General features: G+C 43.7%; 1 protein-coding gene across 3 annotated transcripts in view; it reads left to right on the top strand.

The window, feature by feature from the left end:
• Positions 1-20212, top strand: part of LOC306928470 (homeobox protein PKNOX2-like) — a 126525-nt gene that overhangs the window by 55162 nt on the left and 51151 nt on the right. For all 3 annotated transcript variants that reach the window (XM_079508608.1, XM_079508609.1, XM_079508610.1), the window contains one exon: positions 948-1035. The gene's annotated coding sequence lies outside the window, so the exon portion shown is untranslated. The remainder of the gene's footprint in view (positions 1-947; positions 1036-20212) is intronic.

Raw genomic sequence — 20212 nt, 5'->3', positions numbered from 1 at the left:
TTACGTACAAAACAGTACGTCTAGTCACCTCAAGGTCCTGCTGGAAAATCTCTGTGACTGGAGTTAATATGCTTCACCACCAGTAGTAGTATGATAAAGTAGCCTAGACACTACTTTAACTTCGAGTGAACATTGAGGAGAATAGCATGACATAAACCCTGTTTTCATGACTGAAAGTAATCGTCACAGCTGCCATTCTATACAGTCCAGGCCCTGGGTTTTACCTACACGCACAAACGCACGCACGCACACACACACACACACACACACACACACACACACACACACACACACACACACACACACACACACACACACACACACACACACACACACACACACACACACACACACACACACACACACACACACACACACACACACACACACACACAGTAGTCCCCACTGAGCCGTGCAGTCCTGGATAAATACCATCCCTTCAGAGCCTCTGTGTTAGCAGATATAGCTGGAGGTAGAGGGCCCACTGTGAGGCCCTGCAACACTCCCACTGACTGGAGACGGTTTAAGCGAAAGATCAGGTGTCCGGCCCTGAATGCTTGATTGAACTTAAATCTTTTACATGTGCGCCATAACTCCTCACTACTTCTAGCTCTCAGGGTGGCTCAGTAATAGCAGGCCAGCCAAATGCACGAAGGAATTTGAGTCACAGTAAGCCCCTAAGCTCTCTGTTCCCACCTTTAAAAAAAAATGAAAAAGAAAAGTACTGTAATTAGATGCGGATTGTATGTAAGAAGTCTACTCACTATGTCTCTACTTTTTTATTTTTTAAATCTTCCAGTGTTTGGTTTATGTTTCAGTCAGAGTATCCGTATACTTATTTTCCTCATTAATGTATAATTAATGTATTGAGGACATCTGTGATAAATGTGATATACTGTAGGCCTACTTGTTTACTGCATTGCTAAAATGTCTTCATTTGTTAACAGGGTTTGTGTGGACAACTGGACACTGGCCACGGAGCAGACAGACAACTACATCCAATCCTGCTGCGTTGCTGCTGTGGGCAAACAACTTGTAAGTTCCATTCCATTCTTTTTAGCTTATGTTTTCATGTGCCATCATCAAAGTTGGCCCTCTGTATAAGGTGTGTATGCTATTCCCAGAGCAAAATTACATAAAACATGCCCTACACTGTCCTGGTTGCCATTTTATTTTACTTTTATTCATTTATTTATTGCCCAGTCTGCTATGCCAGCGGCCTGGCCCCCTGGATGCCGTTTTGATGGTGCAACAACCACAACTTCGGATCTTGCTATCTCAAAGATTTTGCCGCAAATTGCGCATAATGATGGTTTTACAACAAATGCACAACTTTTGACATCACTTAAAAACAGGGGTCTTCAACGTTTTTCAGGCCAAGGACCACCCTAGCTGAGAGAGATGAAGCAGGGACCCCCTACTACATATTGTATAAAATTGTGTTGCAGATTAAACCTTTTCATAGCTTCATAGATTTGTTTGACAGCACTATCATGTTGGAATCATGTTAATGTGTATTTTCATAAACAAAGAGGTAGGAGCGCACATCAATAGTGGGGAGGTGCCAACCACGGGAGACAAACTTGAAAATAGGAAGGAGAGGTCGCACAGCTCATAGTCACGATGCAGAAAAAACTTTTTTATTAGATTGTGTATTTTCAGACATTTAACCATTTTCACCCTCCTACTATAATAATAATTATAATAGTAAACTTGACCTTTCACTCTGTACTTAGTCTGCTCTTTTTCCCCTCCTAACCAAACCTCTTTGCCGAAAATAGAGCTCACAACGAGCTTGTAGATTAAGTTGTCCTCAGAATAGGGATGTTCAAAAACACCCCCTGTTGAAGACCCCTGCTTGAAAAGAAGGCAGGTCACAGGTGTGCCAACAAACGCTGGCTTGAGGCACACCAGGTCAATTCACTGAATTAAGGGCCCTACATGGCATGCTCCATCCAACGTCTGAACTTTGGACAGCGTATGTGATAACCACATAATGCCGTCATTCAGAACTTCGGATGGGAGGTCTAACTGAGCCAGTCCCCATGCCAATGATGGCTGCGCTGTTGCTCAGTGCTGTCAAAGTTGCACACCTACCTATAGGGTAGGAAATCTAGGAATCAGTTATAATCTGTTTTTAAATTGACACTATTCTACTTGACAATGAAACTAAATTAGACTACAGTTAGGTCAACAAGATCCCGCATATAAAGCGAGGCGGAAGTTCAGTCTCAGCTTGAGTCAGATGGATGTGTATGTGGTTTGTGTAAATTTCCCTTGGGATTACAGGTGGAATTTAGGTGTGGTTGAATCATAAATACACACATACTGCTACATTCATAAACTATCTGGTGAAGTTAATCTGCTTCTCTGGGAGCTAATAATCACATCACTCTGTGATAACATTTTAAGAGCACACAATCAAATGTAATTCACACTACGAACATGTTGCCCTGTCAGAATCACGTTTAATGATCTCCCATTCCCTGCTGCATTTCACCGCAAGTCAGTCGACACAAAACAACCACTTCAATCATTTAAGCCTCTTCTCCACATCTCCCCAAATGATAATTACACGATGGCTTTTGGTGCTATACACAGAGCCTCTTTTTTGTTTTATTCAAATTTATTTTTGTGCCAAATAGACCAGCATAAATATAAACCAAACTTGTTGGGAAGGAGAAGGAGTTTGTTGTGCATCTTGTGTACAAATGTAGGGTGGGGACTGGGGAGTATGGTTGTGAATTCCCTACAGCCTCATGATTTGATGTGATGTTAATTATTGGGGTCATGATTACAAAATGATCAGTGTATGTTCTGACGTCTTTGCCTCTCTACACATGGAAGAGAGCAAAGTACATGTACATACTGTATTCAAACCTTGGTTCTAGTGTCTCTGTCAAAGGATAAAGCCTGATTTATACCAGAATGTGCATCATGTCTTGCACCGAAAATAACAGATCTGCAAGCTGCATTGTGGGCTTGTAGATCGACAAATTTTGGTGTGAGACACCAGCACGTCTGTGTGTGTGTAAATAACACTTTTGGGCCAAGAGGCTGACTAAACTACATTTGAACTTGATTTGCCTAGAAGGCATACAATTGGACAAGCACCGACTGTAATTTGTATGCAAGCACGTGATTAGACAAGTACTGACCATCCACCTGCCGTCCCATGAGTGAGTGAGTGACCATCATTTACAGCAGAAGAATACAGTCATTCATGTCTATGAGCACAGGAATTGTTACATGCTCTAAGGTATAGACGTTATGTGCTTGGCACCATCTGCTTGGTACTAATTGAAATATGTTAATAACGTCAAGAGCTACATTAGTTCTCAGCACTGATCACTGATTTTACACCCACCCATCCTGAGATTTAGTAACTTAGTAGGCTATGTTTATGGTATTTCCATATGCTTACCTAGCCCCATGTGTTTTGAAAATGAGAAAACAACCAGTTAAACCTTCAATTTTCATGAGGGGTGACAAGACAATGACAATGGGAGATGTTATACAGGAAAAGGCGGTCTCTTGAATTGAATACCAAAGTGGCATGGTATTCTGAGCAATTTCCGACTTCATGAACAGAGGACAGGCTAGTGGAGCTGCCTGTCTCCATATCCTCTCAGCCCCTAAGTGTTCCCCATTTTTGTGCTGCCCTGCCTAGAACGTGCAGAATCCCCGCCAAGGATTGTTTTACGCTTAATTTTGTTAGACTTAATGAGATTTTACTAATTAAATCTCCTCCTGGTAGGAGACCCCCCCCCCCTTCATTGCTTGCATGGTCCCTCTTTCACTCCAGGCACACAGAGCGATTGCTTTTAGTCCTTTTTTTTTAAAGACAAATAAACATTTTTATTACAGGGAGCGGGGACAGTAGGCTGCACAAGGAATAACTGTGCTTCACTGTGGTTCTTCAATTTCATGCCAAGCTGCTCCAGTATACACAAGATATCCCCCTCTGTGCAACGTTAGGAAAAGAAGCTGTCTGCACCTGGTGGTCTTTGCCCTACAAAGTCCACTGGCTGGCTGCTTGCTGTTTGTTCTTATACTTTAGATGCATTTTCTCAACTCCCGTTATTAAGAGATAGGACAGCAGTAACCCTCAGTAACATGACATCCTGTACAGTGTGATGGAGTAATCTACTCTGCTGAGCAGCAAGATACATTAATTCATCTTATCTGATCACACAATAGCCGGAGCAGGAATAACAAACTCAAGTGAAAGCACTTCAATGACAACATATTAGGCACTAATAATAATCCCTGCTTTAGCTATGTTGCAACGTCAAAAGGGAAGTGCTGATGGGTGAGGCTGTCATTTAAAGCAGCAAGGCCTTGGAGGTCATTGTTGAGAGCAGCCGCTTGCCCCGCTGCTATTGTGGATACCCCTGTGGGACGCTCTCCTTGACTATTGTGGGAACTAGCCTCCTGTTTCCCGTTTGGGTCCTGGACTCCCGGTGCCAGCGCTGGTGCTCGCCGCTCCAGCCAAGAAATCCATTACACCCCCATTCCCCCGACCTTCCCACTCCCACTGTAGTTCATCCCCCCCAACCCTCCCTTCTTCCCTAGCTCGGCCCCAACCACGGAAGCCCCTACGCTGTGGCCCATGGGTGGGCCATAGGCAATGTGCCCGTTTCCTGATCATGTTTCTGCCACCTGTCACTCAGCTTAAGAGGGAGGAAGAGGCAAGAGGCGTTGTGGGGTTAGCAGGTGAGATGCCATGGCAGTCTGGCAGCAGCCATGGGCCTGCTGTTATTCCAGTGCTATAATATCCCACTGTATCCTTTATTACAAGTCTAAAGTTGGTGTTAACGCGAACGTCTGAGCCCTCTGATTGGATAGCTTGCTGTTCGCACCTTCACAAACGTCACTGCGCATGCGTGGCTAGGGTCACCCACTCGCGTCATCCGATTCCCAGAGCCTGCATCCTGAGGACCAGTCCGTCTAGCGTCGCGCATCATCTCTTTGCCTACTGCCGCGTGTGTGTGGGGTACAGCGACATATTTGACACCGGGGACAGGGAATATTCGGCCCCGGTGGGCATCATCCCTGCGAGGGCCACGTGCCGGTTTGGGCCACGTCCAGAGCCGCGCGGTCCTACGCGCAGACTATGCAGGCTGCGTAGGGTTCCCGATTCTCAAAGAGGCTCCCGCCCATCCCTCTGCGAAGAGCTACGTTCTTTGCGCAGTGTACGCTATGCAGAATCAGGTCCTATACGCAGACTACGCAGGCTGCGCAGGCTCCCGATTCCCAAAGAGCCCGCCACTCTGCAAAGAGCTACGTTCTTTGTGCAGTGTACGCTACGCAGAATCAGGTCCTATACGCAGACTACACAGGCTGCGCAGGCCCCCGATTGCCAAAGAGCCCGCCACTCTGCAAAGAGCTACCTTCTTTGCGCAGTGTACGCTACGCAAAAATCAGCCGCGAACGGCGTAAAGAGCCCCCTGCCGCCCGTCCCTCTGTTCTGTGTATACCTTCTGTGTCTCACATACATTTGTATTCCAAGCAAAAAACAAACAAAAATTATATATTTTTATTAACAAAAAATCTGTATCGGTGAAGCCCCTGCCACCTGGGGATATGAAAACTTGGACTTTCCAAGTAGGGGGAAAAAAATCACCCCCTTGTGAAGTGAGGGGCGCTCTCATCATCACACATCAACATACATCGTCTCATTCCAAGTACAGTAAGAGAACAGTACACAGTAACAGTACAGTACACACTACAGTACGAGTACAGTAAGAGTACAGCAATAGTACAGTATACAGTAAGAGCACAGTATACCGTAAAAAAATCACACCCGTGTGAAGTGAGGGGCGCTCTTGTCGTCGTACATCATCCAATAAAAAATGAATATACTAATATACTTATGTTATTATCTTTTAACCATGATACAATGTTTTAAAAAAACCTCATTTTTTCACCATGATGATGTAAGATGACAACTGAATTTATCTGATTGGTTAGCCGATTTGCTCGTCTACATATGACGTACATTTTCCTTTCATTTTCAATGTCATTTAATGTTTGTGTTGCCACAAATTGTCTGTCTGTCTGTCTGTGTGTCTGTGTGTGTGTGTCCGTGTCCGTATGAGCACGGAAGTACCTTCGTAATACCGCTGGATAGCACTGTTGAGCAGCGTCACACGCACACACACACACACACACACACACACACACACACACACACACACACACACACACACACACACACACACACACACACACACACACACACACACACACACACACACACACACACACACTTTTTTGGCCCAGGTACCCCTTGGGGGGAAGAATCTTTTCCAGGTACCCCCTCATCCTCCATATTTGCAACCTTACATTTAGATGCCATTGGAACTATTTGTATTAAAACTTTTATATCAAAGTCACAACACATTTTCTTTAAGATGCTATCTTAGAATAGATGTAGACCTATTTGACAGTGCAGAAACATAATTGCCTTCCTTGATGCATCAATTAAGCGTCAACTGAAAGTGACTGCATGGAGTCTGTTTCATTTCTATCCAAAGGCCCTTGAATGATGGAATATGATTAAGGATTACTGTGATTATGGTAAGCTCACATATCACACATACCATAATTAACTGGCAGAAAAATGAATTATTTCGCGGACCCCCTGGATATGCGTCGCGGACCCCCAGGGATCCGTGGACCCCACTTTGGGAACCACATATAGTACAGTAGTACAGCACCACTCAGTTCAGACAGGTCTGATTTTTCAACTACGATCTACTTTCACTTTTGGCCAAACGTGTTTCAGTTTTGTTACGTCATGCAGTGCACATATAGACACGAGCTGTGACTGGTCTACTAGCACTTTTTAAGGGACAGACTTAACATAGACACACACACATATACATGTGAAGACAAACTATGTATTTTCTCATGGTGTGTTATGCATATTTGAGTATCGAATGTTTTAAACTGTGTTGCTATAACTAAGGTGAAGAACTTGTTCACCTTTAGTTACATTTACACACTCTCAGTTAAATTAACACTGTGGATTTTACTGTAGACTACAACAGAGGAACAGACAGGCATTTCAAATAGTAATAATAATAATAATAGACACCAGCACAAACCGTAGCCAGAGACGGTAATATGACTCATTTGTCCTCACTGCATGTAAATATGACACCATCCCACTCATGAAATCATCATTGTGAAGGGCCTACAATTTAGCCAAAAAGTTGAGGTATCGTTTCAAGGCAATTATGCAAGCTCGAGATTTCCCTAAAAGTGAGAGACAAACTGGAATAAAAGTGTGACCTTTATATTGTACAATGTTTGGGTTTTGCTTATGGCCTTCGTTGCTAGTTTTCAGCGTGCCATTGCATTTTTTCACTTAACACCCACCTTGTGCCCATCTTCCCCCAATCCATCCGTATCTATTTCTCCCTCACCGCAGCTCTTTACCCTACCAACCCTAATTGTAATTATGTTGATTTAACTTAGACACATGTGGCTCCCCTCCCCGTCATCTCAATGGAAGCTTATTAGTTCGAATATTATTTTAAAAAATATTTATTTATTCCCATTTCTCTGGGTCCCTGTCGGCATTTCCAATTACTCTTGTCGCGCGGCTGTAATTGCCTCCATGCTAATGGCCGCCAGACAATCGTGCTAAATGAGGTGAGGCCGAGAGGCTAGGAGCCCGACTTCATTAAGGGCTAATGGGATTTTATAGGGAGGACTGAAGACCCAGCTCATCAAAAAGAGGGAGATGGAAGGAAAACAAAACCGATGGAGGGAGGGACGGAAATCACCACTGTTCTAACTTGGGTTGCTCCTTTCTCTATCGGCCCATGCAGATGAAAAGATGAACCAGATCACCATTCTCCCACCACCTAACTATAAAGATGGAGACAGAGCACTCTTAAAAGACTCTTGATTTATAGTGAGGTGGGGGAGGAAAAAAGGCACATCCAGAACCATGCATAATTGCCCATGGGTTCTGGCCAATTATCACATTGTGGAGCCATTTCAGGCATTGAATATTAGGATGAAATTCCTCTAAGTAACTTCTCATAAGAAAGTTGTCCTCCGAACAAACTCGCAGGAAAAACTTAATTACTGGCGAAGGAACAGAAATACTCTCACTTTAGGAGAGTGTGGATGTCCAAATCCTCCCACACTTTTCACAGTTTATTTATACAAGAGTGGAACTAAGAGGGGTGCGGAATATAGACAAAAGGACTTCGATGGCCGGTAAACAAAAGTTATCTCAAGTTGTGTGCAACCACATGTGTGCATTACTGTTACAAGGCAGTGATCATGTCCTATAATTATTTGTATATATCTTGATGGATATTACAAACGGATTAAGCCTGGGAATCGTCTGTCACTGAACAGGCAGTATTTGTATTTCTCTGTGTTGTGGTTATGAGTGTGGGTACTGTATTCTTGCAGCTGTAGTATAGGTCTTGTCTTCCGTGAGTGTGGAGATGCAGCCTTCCCTCTTCAATCCACTTAACCAGCTCTGTGTAAAAAATAATGATCCCACTGTGATCTGCCCGCCCTTGAAATGCATGGGGAACTGTACTGTACATCCATCCATCTTGGAGAAAATGTCTCTGCGTCCTCCCCACTGGAATATACCTATATTGTGTGCTCTGCAGTTGCAGATCAGTTGACCGTATTTTAATTTGCTGCGCCATCTTAAAGCTGACACGGTTTGTGTGCTTTGGGTTTCAGCTCAATGGTCGCTTTGGCTCCTGTAGATGAGGGCCCTGCCAAATTCTATTACACGCTGAATAAAGCAAAGTGTTCACCTGTGAGCAGCAGCATTTGGAGTCAGAGGGGTAATGGATATTGTGAAGTAAGTGGGTTCGATACGATAGTACCAAACTCTGTTCTCTGGCTGTGCACTTATTTATAGGGCCAGGGGGGAGGGGGGGGGGGGGGGGGGGGGGGGGGGGGGGGGGGTGTTCTGACTGGTACAAAGGGCATGACTGCTTGGCATAATTTGGCATCATTAGTTGTTTGTTACAGATACTTTTGTTTGGGTACAGATGATAGGACTCAAGCCATGTAAGCTATCAGCACAAACTATAAATAGACAACCGGTCACAATTTTCTTGACCTTTTATGAAGGCTTTTGAACTGACAACACATTTATAGGATAACATTTTATTGTGTTTGTTTGTAGGACTAACCTGTACCATATTCTTCTTCTTCTTCTTCTTATTATTAAGGGTTAAGCCCAAAGGGCATAGACCCCACCATTTTTAGCATTTTTAGGTCGTTTTCCACGAAATTCTGCAATATGGTGGAGGGCCGTGAGAATCCCTCAGGAACTGAAGCTCAGTCATTCGTCAAAAGACCTCTGACCTTTAGATCTCCCAATGAATGAATTATATGATCTGCTCTATCCACTTTACATCAAAAAAGTGACATCAAAGATTTTCATAGACTGGTTAACAACTCCCCCTTGAAATCGCATTTCCATTCATTTGTGTGTAGTCTGGACCCTGCTAATGCATGGTTGACTGCGGGAGTACAGCGTTGACAGCCAATCAACGTAACAAAATAGTGACGTAATTTCCAGTTTCCAACCAGCTATTTATAGATGACACGCTGTGAAGAGAGGAGCTTTAAAGGCTTGACCCCGTCTTATCACTGCTTGCAGCTATATTTATTATTATTATTATTAAACATTAGGCCGATGCCCCTTGGAAACACATGCCCCTCCGGTTATGCAATACCGACAAATATACCTTAATACATTATAATTGCCCTCTATAATACATTTAAAAATGTAATATTTTATTTATTTTAGAAACCGGTCATCTTTCACTCAAGCGACAACTCCCGTCGCAATTTGTTTGTGTGGTCCAGCCCTATGGAATGCACGGCACGTGCTAATAAAAAGTATTTCAAATATTGCTTTGATGCTCATATTAACCTTAGGAAGTATTACGTTGTTTTTGAGGGGCGCTAGCCCCTCCTATATTCAGCTATTATTGTAGATTTTCGTCTTACGCAAACATTAAATTCTTATTGAGAATGAATGGAGAATGTACGTCATATGTGTCTGAGCAAATCGATATGTTACGTCATGATGATGTACGATGATGAGAGCGCCCCTCACTTCACACGGGTGTGATTTTTTTATTAGCATATTCAATCCATACATTCCATAGGGCTAGACCACACATGGGCATATGACATCATCAACTTGTGACGAGAGCAGTCTCTATTGTCCTACACAAACATTAAATTCCCATTGACAATGAATGGACAATTTTACATCATTGTGTAAACACAAACACTGATGATGAAGGTGAGGACACAAATTGTGATTGGCCGGAATGAGATGATGTATGATGATGTACGATGATAAGAGCGCACCTCACTAAATCTTGTCCCCACACGTCTCAATATTTGCCATTGACAATGAACCGAGAAATTACGTCAGAATTCCGCTAAATATGACGTAAATTAAACATCAAAACATTAAACGCCATTGACATTGAAGGGAAAACTTACGTCATATGTAAACGAGCGAATCAGCTAACCAATCACATGTTGGTGGGAGGCCAATAAGGGACCACCGTATGTACCTTATGTAGCGATGTCATTTGGGGATTTATAGATTTTTCTGGACTAGCACTGATCCCTCCGACTTCCCACTCTGCACTGCAGAGTGGTCCCCACAGATACACATTTCTAGATACTATGTACACAGATGTCATTAATTTAAAGATAGATATTGCATTGACGCCTATAACTTTTATTCATCGCATTGGGAACGACACGTTTCATTTTCTAATATTTGTGGAGCAAATTACAAGTGTATGCATTTGCACCTGGCTTCTTTCTTCTTTAGAATTTCTTTCAAGTTCCACCCATCTCCTCAACTACTGTCAGATCAAAGGATTATGTGAATATCACATGAAAAAGAAAACAAATCAACTATCCTTTACCATCGTTGGAGAATATCGTGAATACCAAATTTCTGGCTCTTCAATGTCAACTTTTCCATTGAAGGGCCAAGTGGGAAGTAATTATCTTGTTTGGATGCCACATGCCAGCAGAATCACAGGGATGTGGTTTTGTGCAAGAGTCGGAAGCATAAACCATGAGGAACCAACATGAAGTAAATACAAAGATGTGCTGTCCTTTTGTGTTCCGTGTGCATCTTTCGATGAACCATTGTGCATTATTATTTATTTATTGAGGGACGCTAGCCCTTTCAATATGTGATTTATGGGTTGTACTAGTCTATGATATGTGATATCTATAGTTCCTTAATGGGTGATTTGTTGATAATGTGATTTATGGATTGTTCTGTGTGATATGTATCATATGTATCTGGTATATGGCATACATTGAAAGTTGTTATGTTGTTCATGTAATGACTTATTTTATGCTCTGCTCTGGGGGGTTTGTGATCTCAGATTGTGCACAGGTAATCTGTAATATCACATGAGCAGAGCCACACAGCCAAACTCAATGCAATAGCATTGCAATAAATGGTAATCCTGAGCTGAAAAGTCGTAATGAAATCGGTTAAACATTGACAATATAAATGATTTCGTTTCATACAATAACGCACCGCATTCCTGTCTCGTGGCACTGGATCTGCAACTGGATCTGCAATGAATGTGTGAGCCACAGTGGGCACACACAAAAACTCTATGGCTAGCAAGGGGACACGTTTAATTATTAGGTTTGTGTGTGTTTTGGTCCTTGCGGCAGTGGTGGCCAGGTCTGACGGGGTGATGGGTTTGAGACACGGGCCTGGCTGGTTGGTAGTAACAGCTGTCCTACAGCTGCCATCCGTCTCCTGCTGGGGGGGAGAGAAAACAGTCCCAAACCTCCTGGGTCAGAGCCCTGGTATGGCGGTCTCCCTGGCAACTGGAGCACAGTCTGTGTGGGGAGAACAATCTGGCCAGTGAGAAGCAGAACGCTGGGGCCAAGGGTATAGCAACGATCCTCTCTCTCTCTCTCTCTCTCTACGTCTCTGCCTCTAACTCTCTCTCTCTCTCTCTCACGCTTCTGAGCCCAACACAGGGGAATGTAGAGCTCCCTGCACAGGGTGAAACACTGAGAGAGGGAAAAGGAAAGGGGGAGGGATTTTGAGATGGTCAGTGAGTGAAAAGAGGAGAAGAAATGGTGGGAAACAAGAGACAGAGAGAGAGAGAGAGACAGACAGAACGATTGAGAAGGGAAGGGTTTTTCTCTTTTCTTTTTTAAAGATGAATGGGGGGTGGAAGAGGATATGTGGAGATGCTTGGCTTTAGCCCCATCAAAATAGTGGTTGTCATGCTAACCCAACCCTCCTTCCTCTGTCTGTCTGTCTGTCTGTCTGTCTGTCTGTCTGTCTGTCTGTCTGTCTGTCTGTCTGTCTGTCTGTCTGTCTGTCTGTCTGTCTGTCTGTCTGTCTGTCTGTCTGTCTCTCTGTCTGTCTGTCTGTCTGTCTGTCTGTCTGTCTGTCTGTCTGTCTGTCTGTCTCATCCCTATAACGTGGCTATAACCCCTAAACAGTGTCTAATCAATGCATAGCAGTACTATTCCCATTATTCCCGCTTCCAATCACAATACATTGCATCACATCGAGCACCTTCTTGTCCTACCCTAGAATCAACTGGCAGGGGCCAGGCGTCTAGACTCTAGTCTAGAGAACAGTGGTTCCTCAACCTTATCTGGATCAGAGCCCACTTGAAAATCTTGAAACCACCCATCTGACCACTTTACACAGCAGATGTGCAGCTGCAGTGTGAAGTGGTCACATGGGTTTATTTTAATGATCAATCAATCCATTGTGTTCCACCTCGGATCAATGGAATTAACGTACTATACTTTTGGTTCCTATTTATTGGTATAACTTTTGAATATTACTGTTATGTTATCCTTCAAATCTTTTTTCCTCAATTATTTGGGGGCCTGCTTGCATTACCCCGGGCCCACAGGTTGAGAATCACAGGGCTAGAACAGGGTCTGCCTGTATTTAGTGTAGTGTGCGTACCGTTCCCGGGAGCGGATCGCCCAACCGTCCCCGAGACCGCATGGGGGGCGGGTATCTGGACCGTTGAAGTGTATTCAGATACGGATCGTTCCAATGTGAATGCATGCGTACCTAAAGAAGGAAGTGGACTATTTTTTTAAGAACGTGACATGATCTCTAGTCGACGAGCCAAGCGTCAACAAAAAAAAACACAGGCGCTGCACGACGCGTAACACCAGCTCATTTATCAACGCCGCCCGTCTCCTGTTGAATCTGCTATACGCGCAGCACCGCAATATGCGCTGATCTTGGACTACACGTGGCTCTTGGGCTTTGCTTGGCATAGTTTCCAAAGTAAAACAAAATAATAATAATAATGCTAAAGTAGAATCCATTAAACTAATATCAAACACGACACTGGAGCACAGAACTGACTGACACAGTGAATAGCAGGCAGGCTGACAGTGAAGTAGTATAACGGCAAAGAGCCAAAAGAGGCAATGCAATGCAGTGTGTCTGGATTTATTGGAGACAATGTCGCAGAGTTGATGGTCAGTGTCCGTGCGCACCAGCCATCAAGCACACCGCCATCTGAAGGATCAAAGTGTGTTATGCAAGTGTACCCGGGTGCGCTGTTGAATCTCGGGCAATGTGAATCATGGCCATCGGGGACCAGGCAACCGTATTCGGAAACGGTTCCAATGAAAGGGATTCAGTCCCTCTCGGTGTGAATTGCCTATAAATGTATCTTTTGGGTCTCTGGCTGAAAGGTCTAGGAACCCCTGCCATAGGCAACATCATCACTTACATAGCACACAAATCTCACGTTGTAATTATGTTATCAAATCATTGGTGCTTCTTGTTTAAGTATAGAGGCTATGCGCATGACATCATCGTACCCGGACGTTATGCGCCTACTGAGTGACAACTTTCTCACAACACATCCAAACAGAACAGTCCTATCTGATTGTATTAAACAACCTTAAACTCACCAACATTGCAGGTGTATGGAAAGCTTGAATTATACTCTTTCTATCTGCAAAGTTTGTACACCGTAGACATGTTATGAGCTACTTTCTGTCGAGAAATTCCTTGTAGGTGATTATTTTTCCAAGTGTCAGAGTCTGGAAGCGCTCCTTTTCAGTAACTCAATGTCCTGCTGCCTCCTGCATTATGTGCAATTTAGAAGCAGGTGGTACGCAGGACTGTTTAGTGATTTCCAACGAGCACTTCCAAACTCTGATGCTCCAACCTGCTCAACGTTTTGCCACTCAGTCTAGATGAGGAGGGCGTGTCCCGGTAGAAATGTGGTGCATGTGCATACTCTCTATTGGAGTATCTCTGCATTGAAGTCCATAAGCAAAAAGAAGGGGCTTGCACACTGAAGGAAGAATGAGGTTCTTTCTTTGGTTGCAAGAAAAAAAATAAGGTCTTTATTACTATAAATAATAATCTTTGCATCCAAAGAGCCTTATTCATCCTTCAGTGTGTGAGCCCTTTCTTTTGGCTTATGGACTTTCATGATGGCCTCTCGCACCTGCTTACAGTCCTAGAGTAAGCCTTGAGTTTAGAGCGCAAGCTTCCCTACCTCCATCAGTATCTCTGCATTATCATCATGTAAGCCTACGTAATGAAAATGCTGGTCTTAATGGGCAAACAACATTTTTTCTAGCTTATGTAAGAAGCAACACTTCTAGTATGCCAAATGTGCAGGCAATGCCTTGGTGACATTTACAATGGTTCATTTGAGTTTTTCCCATTATGTTTGTCTTTTACTCAATACTAACCAGCTACCTTTGGCTACACCAACCAACAGTTGTCCAAGCATACAGTGGTTCTTGTTGAGTCGATTCAGTCATCAGCTACGGAGCCCCTGAGTGGCCATGGTAAGAAAAATAAATGATCTTGTCCGGACGAGATATTATCTTACCACTCAGGGGCTCCGTAATCAGCTGCTCCATGTACTGTAGCCTAGCTATTTCCAGGCATAAAGTTGAGAATAAAGCGCCCACCAACCTTCTGTAGAATAGACAGTAGAGAGCCTTAGTTTAGTGTTCCGCTGAAGCAGGATAAATATTACGGCAACACAGTAACAGGTGTTAACTGTGACACATGAGCAGATACGTTGGCTGATCAAGGGGTCAGAGGAGTGTATGTGGGTGTGTAGTGTACTGTGTGTGTGTGTGTGTGTGCATGTGTGTATGTGCGTGCGTGCGCGTGCGTGCATGCGTGCGTGCATGCGTGCGTGCGATAACTGATAACGCCTTTTTAACAGCAGACTGAACAAACTCTTTATACAAACAAACACACAATAGTTGGCTACTATAGTTGGCCAACAAATACATAATGTATTATGGCATTGGCTGTATTTTTGTATTCATTTTTTAAATTATGACATTTCTACAATATGGTAACACATCACACCCTGCAGATAAGATCAATAATGTGTCATAAACATAATAAAAATAATGTGAAATATGTGAATAAATAGTCCTCCCTATAGAATGCATTATCAGTTGAACTTTCAATAGCAGTATATCTTTAAAAAGTATGCATAATTGACTGACTGACTGATGTTTTTTACTTCCACGGAATAGAATGATCGTACCGATTCAGTAAAAACTGGAAAAAGGCTTGATAGTAAAGGGTACAGAAACATAAAGCATTAACATAAAAGATGTATCGCTACCCAAGTCCTATTGCTTTCTTCTAGTGCAGTGGTTTTCAACCAGTGGTCCGGGCACCACCAGTGGTCCTTCAGGGGGTTCCAGGTGGTCCCCAGCTAAATTATTGAGAGTTGGTAACCAAGTGGACCCTTATAGATCTTTAACTCTTGAGAGCGTAAATAGCAGATGTACAAGCTTGTAGATCAGCTATTTACAGGTCCATTTGGTTTCATTTCACGCTCTCAAGAGATACATTATTGTTAAACATCTGCATTAGTTAATTTACAAGAAGAGAATGTTGAAGAATTGTTATTATTATTATTATTATTATTCTTTTCAATTTTGATCCCACGATTTTGTAACCCATTTTTCACCCCTGTGTCAATTATCTAATGTGATCCTGGGCTCGACACTGGTTGGACGTAGCGCGTGGAAGGAACACGTTATTCCAACCAGTTCTTTTCCCCTCCATCAGTCGCCCCGGCTGGACAGGGGGAGGCAGTTTAGAGACCAGGATTACTGCATGTTTTTTGTGAGGGTACCTACCCTAGGGGACACGGGGAGAACATGCAAAGAATTGTTATTTTGATCACAACAAAATATTCTCTCTTCTTGGGTCTGAGAGGCTAAATCTCATCAAAAATGGTGGTCCTTGGCTCAAATGCCGAATAAATAATGGGCCTTGATGTGAAAAGGGTTGAAAACCACTGCGCTAGTACGTTAGCCTGAACATCATTTACACATTTTACAGTCACTGCAGGTCTCTCTACGGCTCCCTGCAGGGAATTCATACCGGAACCATCAAATCAGAAGTCTGAATAGATTGAAAAGTGACTCTTCCTCTTAGACACAAGTCAACCAGTTTTCGGGCCTACTGGTGACAAAAAAACCTCCCGACATGTGTAGGGGGCTGCACATTGTTTCCATAGTAACAGACCTCATGCGAAAAGGTCACTGTCAGAGGTGTTCTCGGGAAAAAGGCACAAGGCAGGGGGGATTCGGAGGAGAGCTAAAAAGCATCCTGCCCATCCTCCCTCTAGCTTTCTTACCCCAACCCACCCCCCCCCCCCCCCCCCCCCCCCCCGCCCCCGAATATTCAAACGATGGTGAAAATGTTGGATTTAAATAGCGCAATTACATGGCTCCAAATGGCGAGAGCCCCCTCTCCTTTTTTATTATTATTTCTTTATTCTCTTTTGAAGTCGGAATTGAAAAGGGAAGAGTGGTCGCCGGCGCACGCCATGCCTCAGCTTTGTGTTCGGTGCAGATACGTTGCCCGCCTGCCCCCTCAATCACTGGCAGCTTCTTCCCTCTCTCTCCCCTCCCTCTCAAGTCATTTTAATTAAGTCAGTCTCACTGGCATGGCAGGCAAAGATAATTGGAGTGGGTTTTTGGATGCCATTTACTCTAAATGACGCCTGTTTTCTTTCTATTCTCCTGCCTTTTTGTTGCCCCCCTCCCTTTCCTCCTAGCCTCTGTCCCCCCCCCCCCCCCCCCCCCCCCCCTGTGCCCCCCCCTTCCTCCTCTTTTCCTCATCTCTTGGCATGGAGTTACCTATCTTCCCATTCCTTACCCATTTTTTCCCCTCCCTCTCGCTTCCATCTTACATTCAAACGTGAAATATGGATTAACCTTGTCTGTGTGGTTGGTTGGGGGTAGAACTTCCTGTGAATTGCAAATTTTGTCTGGCACCGCAATTCATTTGAAATGGCAAGGCAATTTACTCGAAATCTGTTGATTCTTTGAACTTTCCTCTATCGTCCACAATAAAAAAAAGAGCGAAAGAAAAAAGTTTTATTTTCTCATTGCGTAGTCTGCGTGTGCTGTGAAGTCACGGGATGACACACATTTCCATATTATGCTATCATAAGAACTAAAGTAACGAGCAACACGATGGGCTTTGATTAGCCTTTGTGTCCTCCCTGTCGGGGAATGTAAGCGGCAATGCTTTGTGAATCTTAAGAGTGTCGATGCATTACGCTGTGCTTGGTGAACTACAGAGCAGTCCTTTTGTTTCAGTATCACTTCCATGTGTCAAGTGGTATAGTCTTGTGTTTGCCGAGTGGTAAACAAACAATCCCAAACAAAACAAAACAAAACAAAACAAAAATGTTCCAGAGTGAACACGGTACAGTAGCACTGAATGTGAGTGTGACCGTTTCTAGCTAACATCACCAAAGCAGGTTTTGATCTCTCAAAGTGGGTGCCATGTCACCCTATGGGTGTCGTGACGCAAATCCAGTACTTTTTGATAATATTTGGAATTGATCAATATCACTTCCGTTTAACCACCCTCTATAGTTCGTAAAATGGACCTGTATATGGTGTGTTCTATTTTTTATCTATACCAAATGTCTTTGTGTCCGGTTAACTCAGTCGGTAGAGCTCTCGCCTTTGGGCCACAAGTTCATGGGTTTGATCCCGGGCACTGCCAACTCAGCGTATGTGTAGCACGGCGGAAAGTACTGGGAGCTGACCTCAGCATCTAGGGGCATTGTAACGGGGGACAGACTCCTGCACGTTACCGGCTGATACCAACTAAAAAGCCACTCCCAACCTACTTAAATGTTTTTTCCCTGAAAGGGGATACTGTGATTCAAGTGGTAAACATCAAGTATGAAGTTATTTTCAATCTGTCCCAATGGAAACTAATATTCTCTCAAGTTTTCCTTGTGATGTATTGTATCTTACTGTACTGTATCTTAGGGGTAAAGTCATAATTTGTAAGGTACTAAAGAAGCGACCATATAGACCGTCAAAAATAGGGACAGCGTTATTCCATTGGTTTGTTCTACAGACCGTAAGTGAAGCCTATTTTTTGGGGATTTTCAATCTGCCATCATTCTATATCCTGTCCCAAAATGGAACCAGATATGAATGCTATTGGTTGGGACCAGAGCGAGGGTTGGTCAATGGATGAGCCTGCCCCTCCTACAGCCTACCCTATTTTATCAAACATTTTTAAATAAATGGGACCATAATTTACCAAAATGCATATTATGGTGATTGAAAGGGGACTTTAAACTAGCGACTGGAAGCATAAATATGGCAATGTTTATTAAGGTGTAAAAAATCATGTGTAAAGTTTGTCCAAAAACCCATCCGCTTGAATAGGGCGTTATTGGTTCTGACCCCAGCAGGGGGAAACAGCGAGACTACGGGCCATTTATATGAACTGTCACTTCCTATACAGTATGTCCTCAATTTACAAGCCGGATGCTAGCCCCTGGAAGTAACAATGTATTCAGGGGTGCCGTGGATGAAAACGTTATTTATTTTACTGGGGTGCCCTGAGCAAAAAAAGGTTTGAAAACCAATAGTGCCGTAAAGGGTGATTTTGATTGATACTTATTTGCATGAGCTTATAGATCGGCTACGCTCGATGCGTGACACAGCGCGCAACCAAGTATATATCAGGCATCATTTATCCTCCGTTGTACAACCATATATCTTTATGAAAATTACACAATGCGATGCCTTTAGTTTCCAGCTTTTTCGCCTTTATTGTAGCCTAGTACAGTTGAGAATGACAGGAAACAGAGAGAGAGAGAGAGGCGGGGAGTGACACCCAGCAAAGGTCGTCGGGCTCTGGGATCAAACCCGCAACTCGCTGTCTCGCATTAGAGCTTACCATAATCATTAGGCCATTCAACACCCTGATGCCTTGTGTTTTGTATTTGTTTATTTAAAATGAGAGAATCTGGTGAGCAACGTGGCCATGCGATGACGTATCAATTAGCCACAGCGTGTGAAGTACTTGGTGTGGTGACATTGCAGCTAATATATTCACTAAATGCTGTGTATCAAATGTCCGGTGGGTGACTGATTTAATCGGTTTAATCGTAGTGTGTTTATGGCTGAGCAACATGGTTATGTTCTCTTGAGTGTAAATATGTTTTCATATCAACCAATGTTCCTTACATTATGTGATCTGTTTTGTTTCGACAGTGCTCATACATACACACACATACGTATGTGTGTGTGTGGGGGGGCTGTATGTGCGTGCGTTTGTGTGTGTGTGTGTGTGCGTGTGTGCGTGCGTGCGTGCGTGCGTGCGTGCGTGCGTGCGTGCGTGCGTGCGTGCGTGCCCTCTATCAATCAGGCAGATCCAGGCCTGCTGCTGAAAAGGGGCTACAGTGGGCCACCCATCCTGCCGTCCGCTTTGGGGAGATCCAATGTCCTTAGTGTCGTAATGCGCTCCAGATGTCCTCTGGGCTATAGTGGGGGGAGCAGAGAGGGAGAATGTTGCAGCGCTATAGTACAAGCAGACCCAGACTTTGGCTGTTGGTGAAGTTTGACAGGCTGCCGTCCTAAAACATACTGTACGGCATGGTACATAGTTTGGTAGTGCAGGTGCTGGGGTCGGGGTTGGACTGGGGAGATGTTGACGCACCTGCAGCTCTGGTGTCGCAAAACAATAGCGCATCGTTAGCGTGTGTCACTAATATCTATGAGTATCTCTTGTTCCATACGATGGTGTATCCCACCCACCTGTTTCAATTTCTTTCTTTCTTTCTTTCTTTCTTTCTTTCTTTCTTTCTTGCTTTCTTGCTCTCTTGCTTGGTTG

This window comes from Electrona antarctica, assembly GCF_951216825.1.
Source record: "Electrona antarctica genome assembly, chromosome: 8".
Lineage (NCBI taxonomy): Eukaryota > Metazoa > Chordata > Actinopteri > Myctophiformes > Myctophidae > Electrona > Electrona antarctica.
The sequence above is the reverse complement of the archived record's forward strand: the minus strand, read 5'-3'. Positions and strand labels throughout refer to the sequence as shown.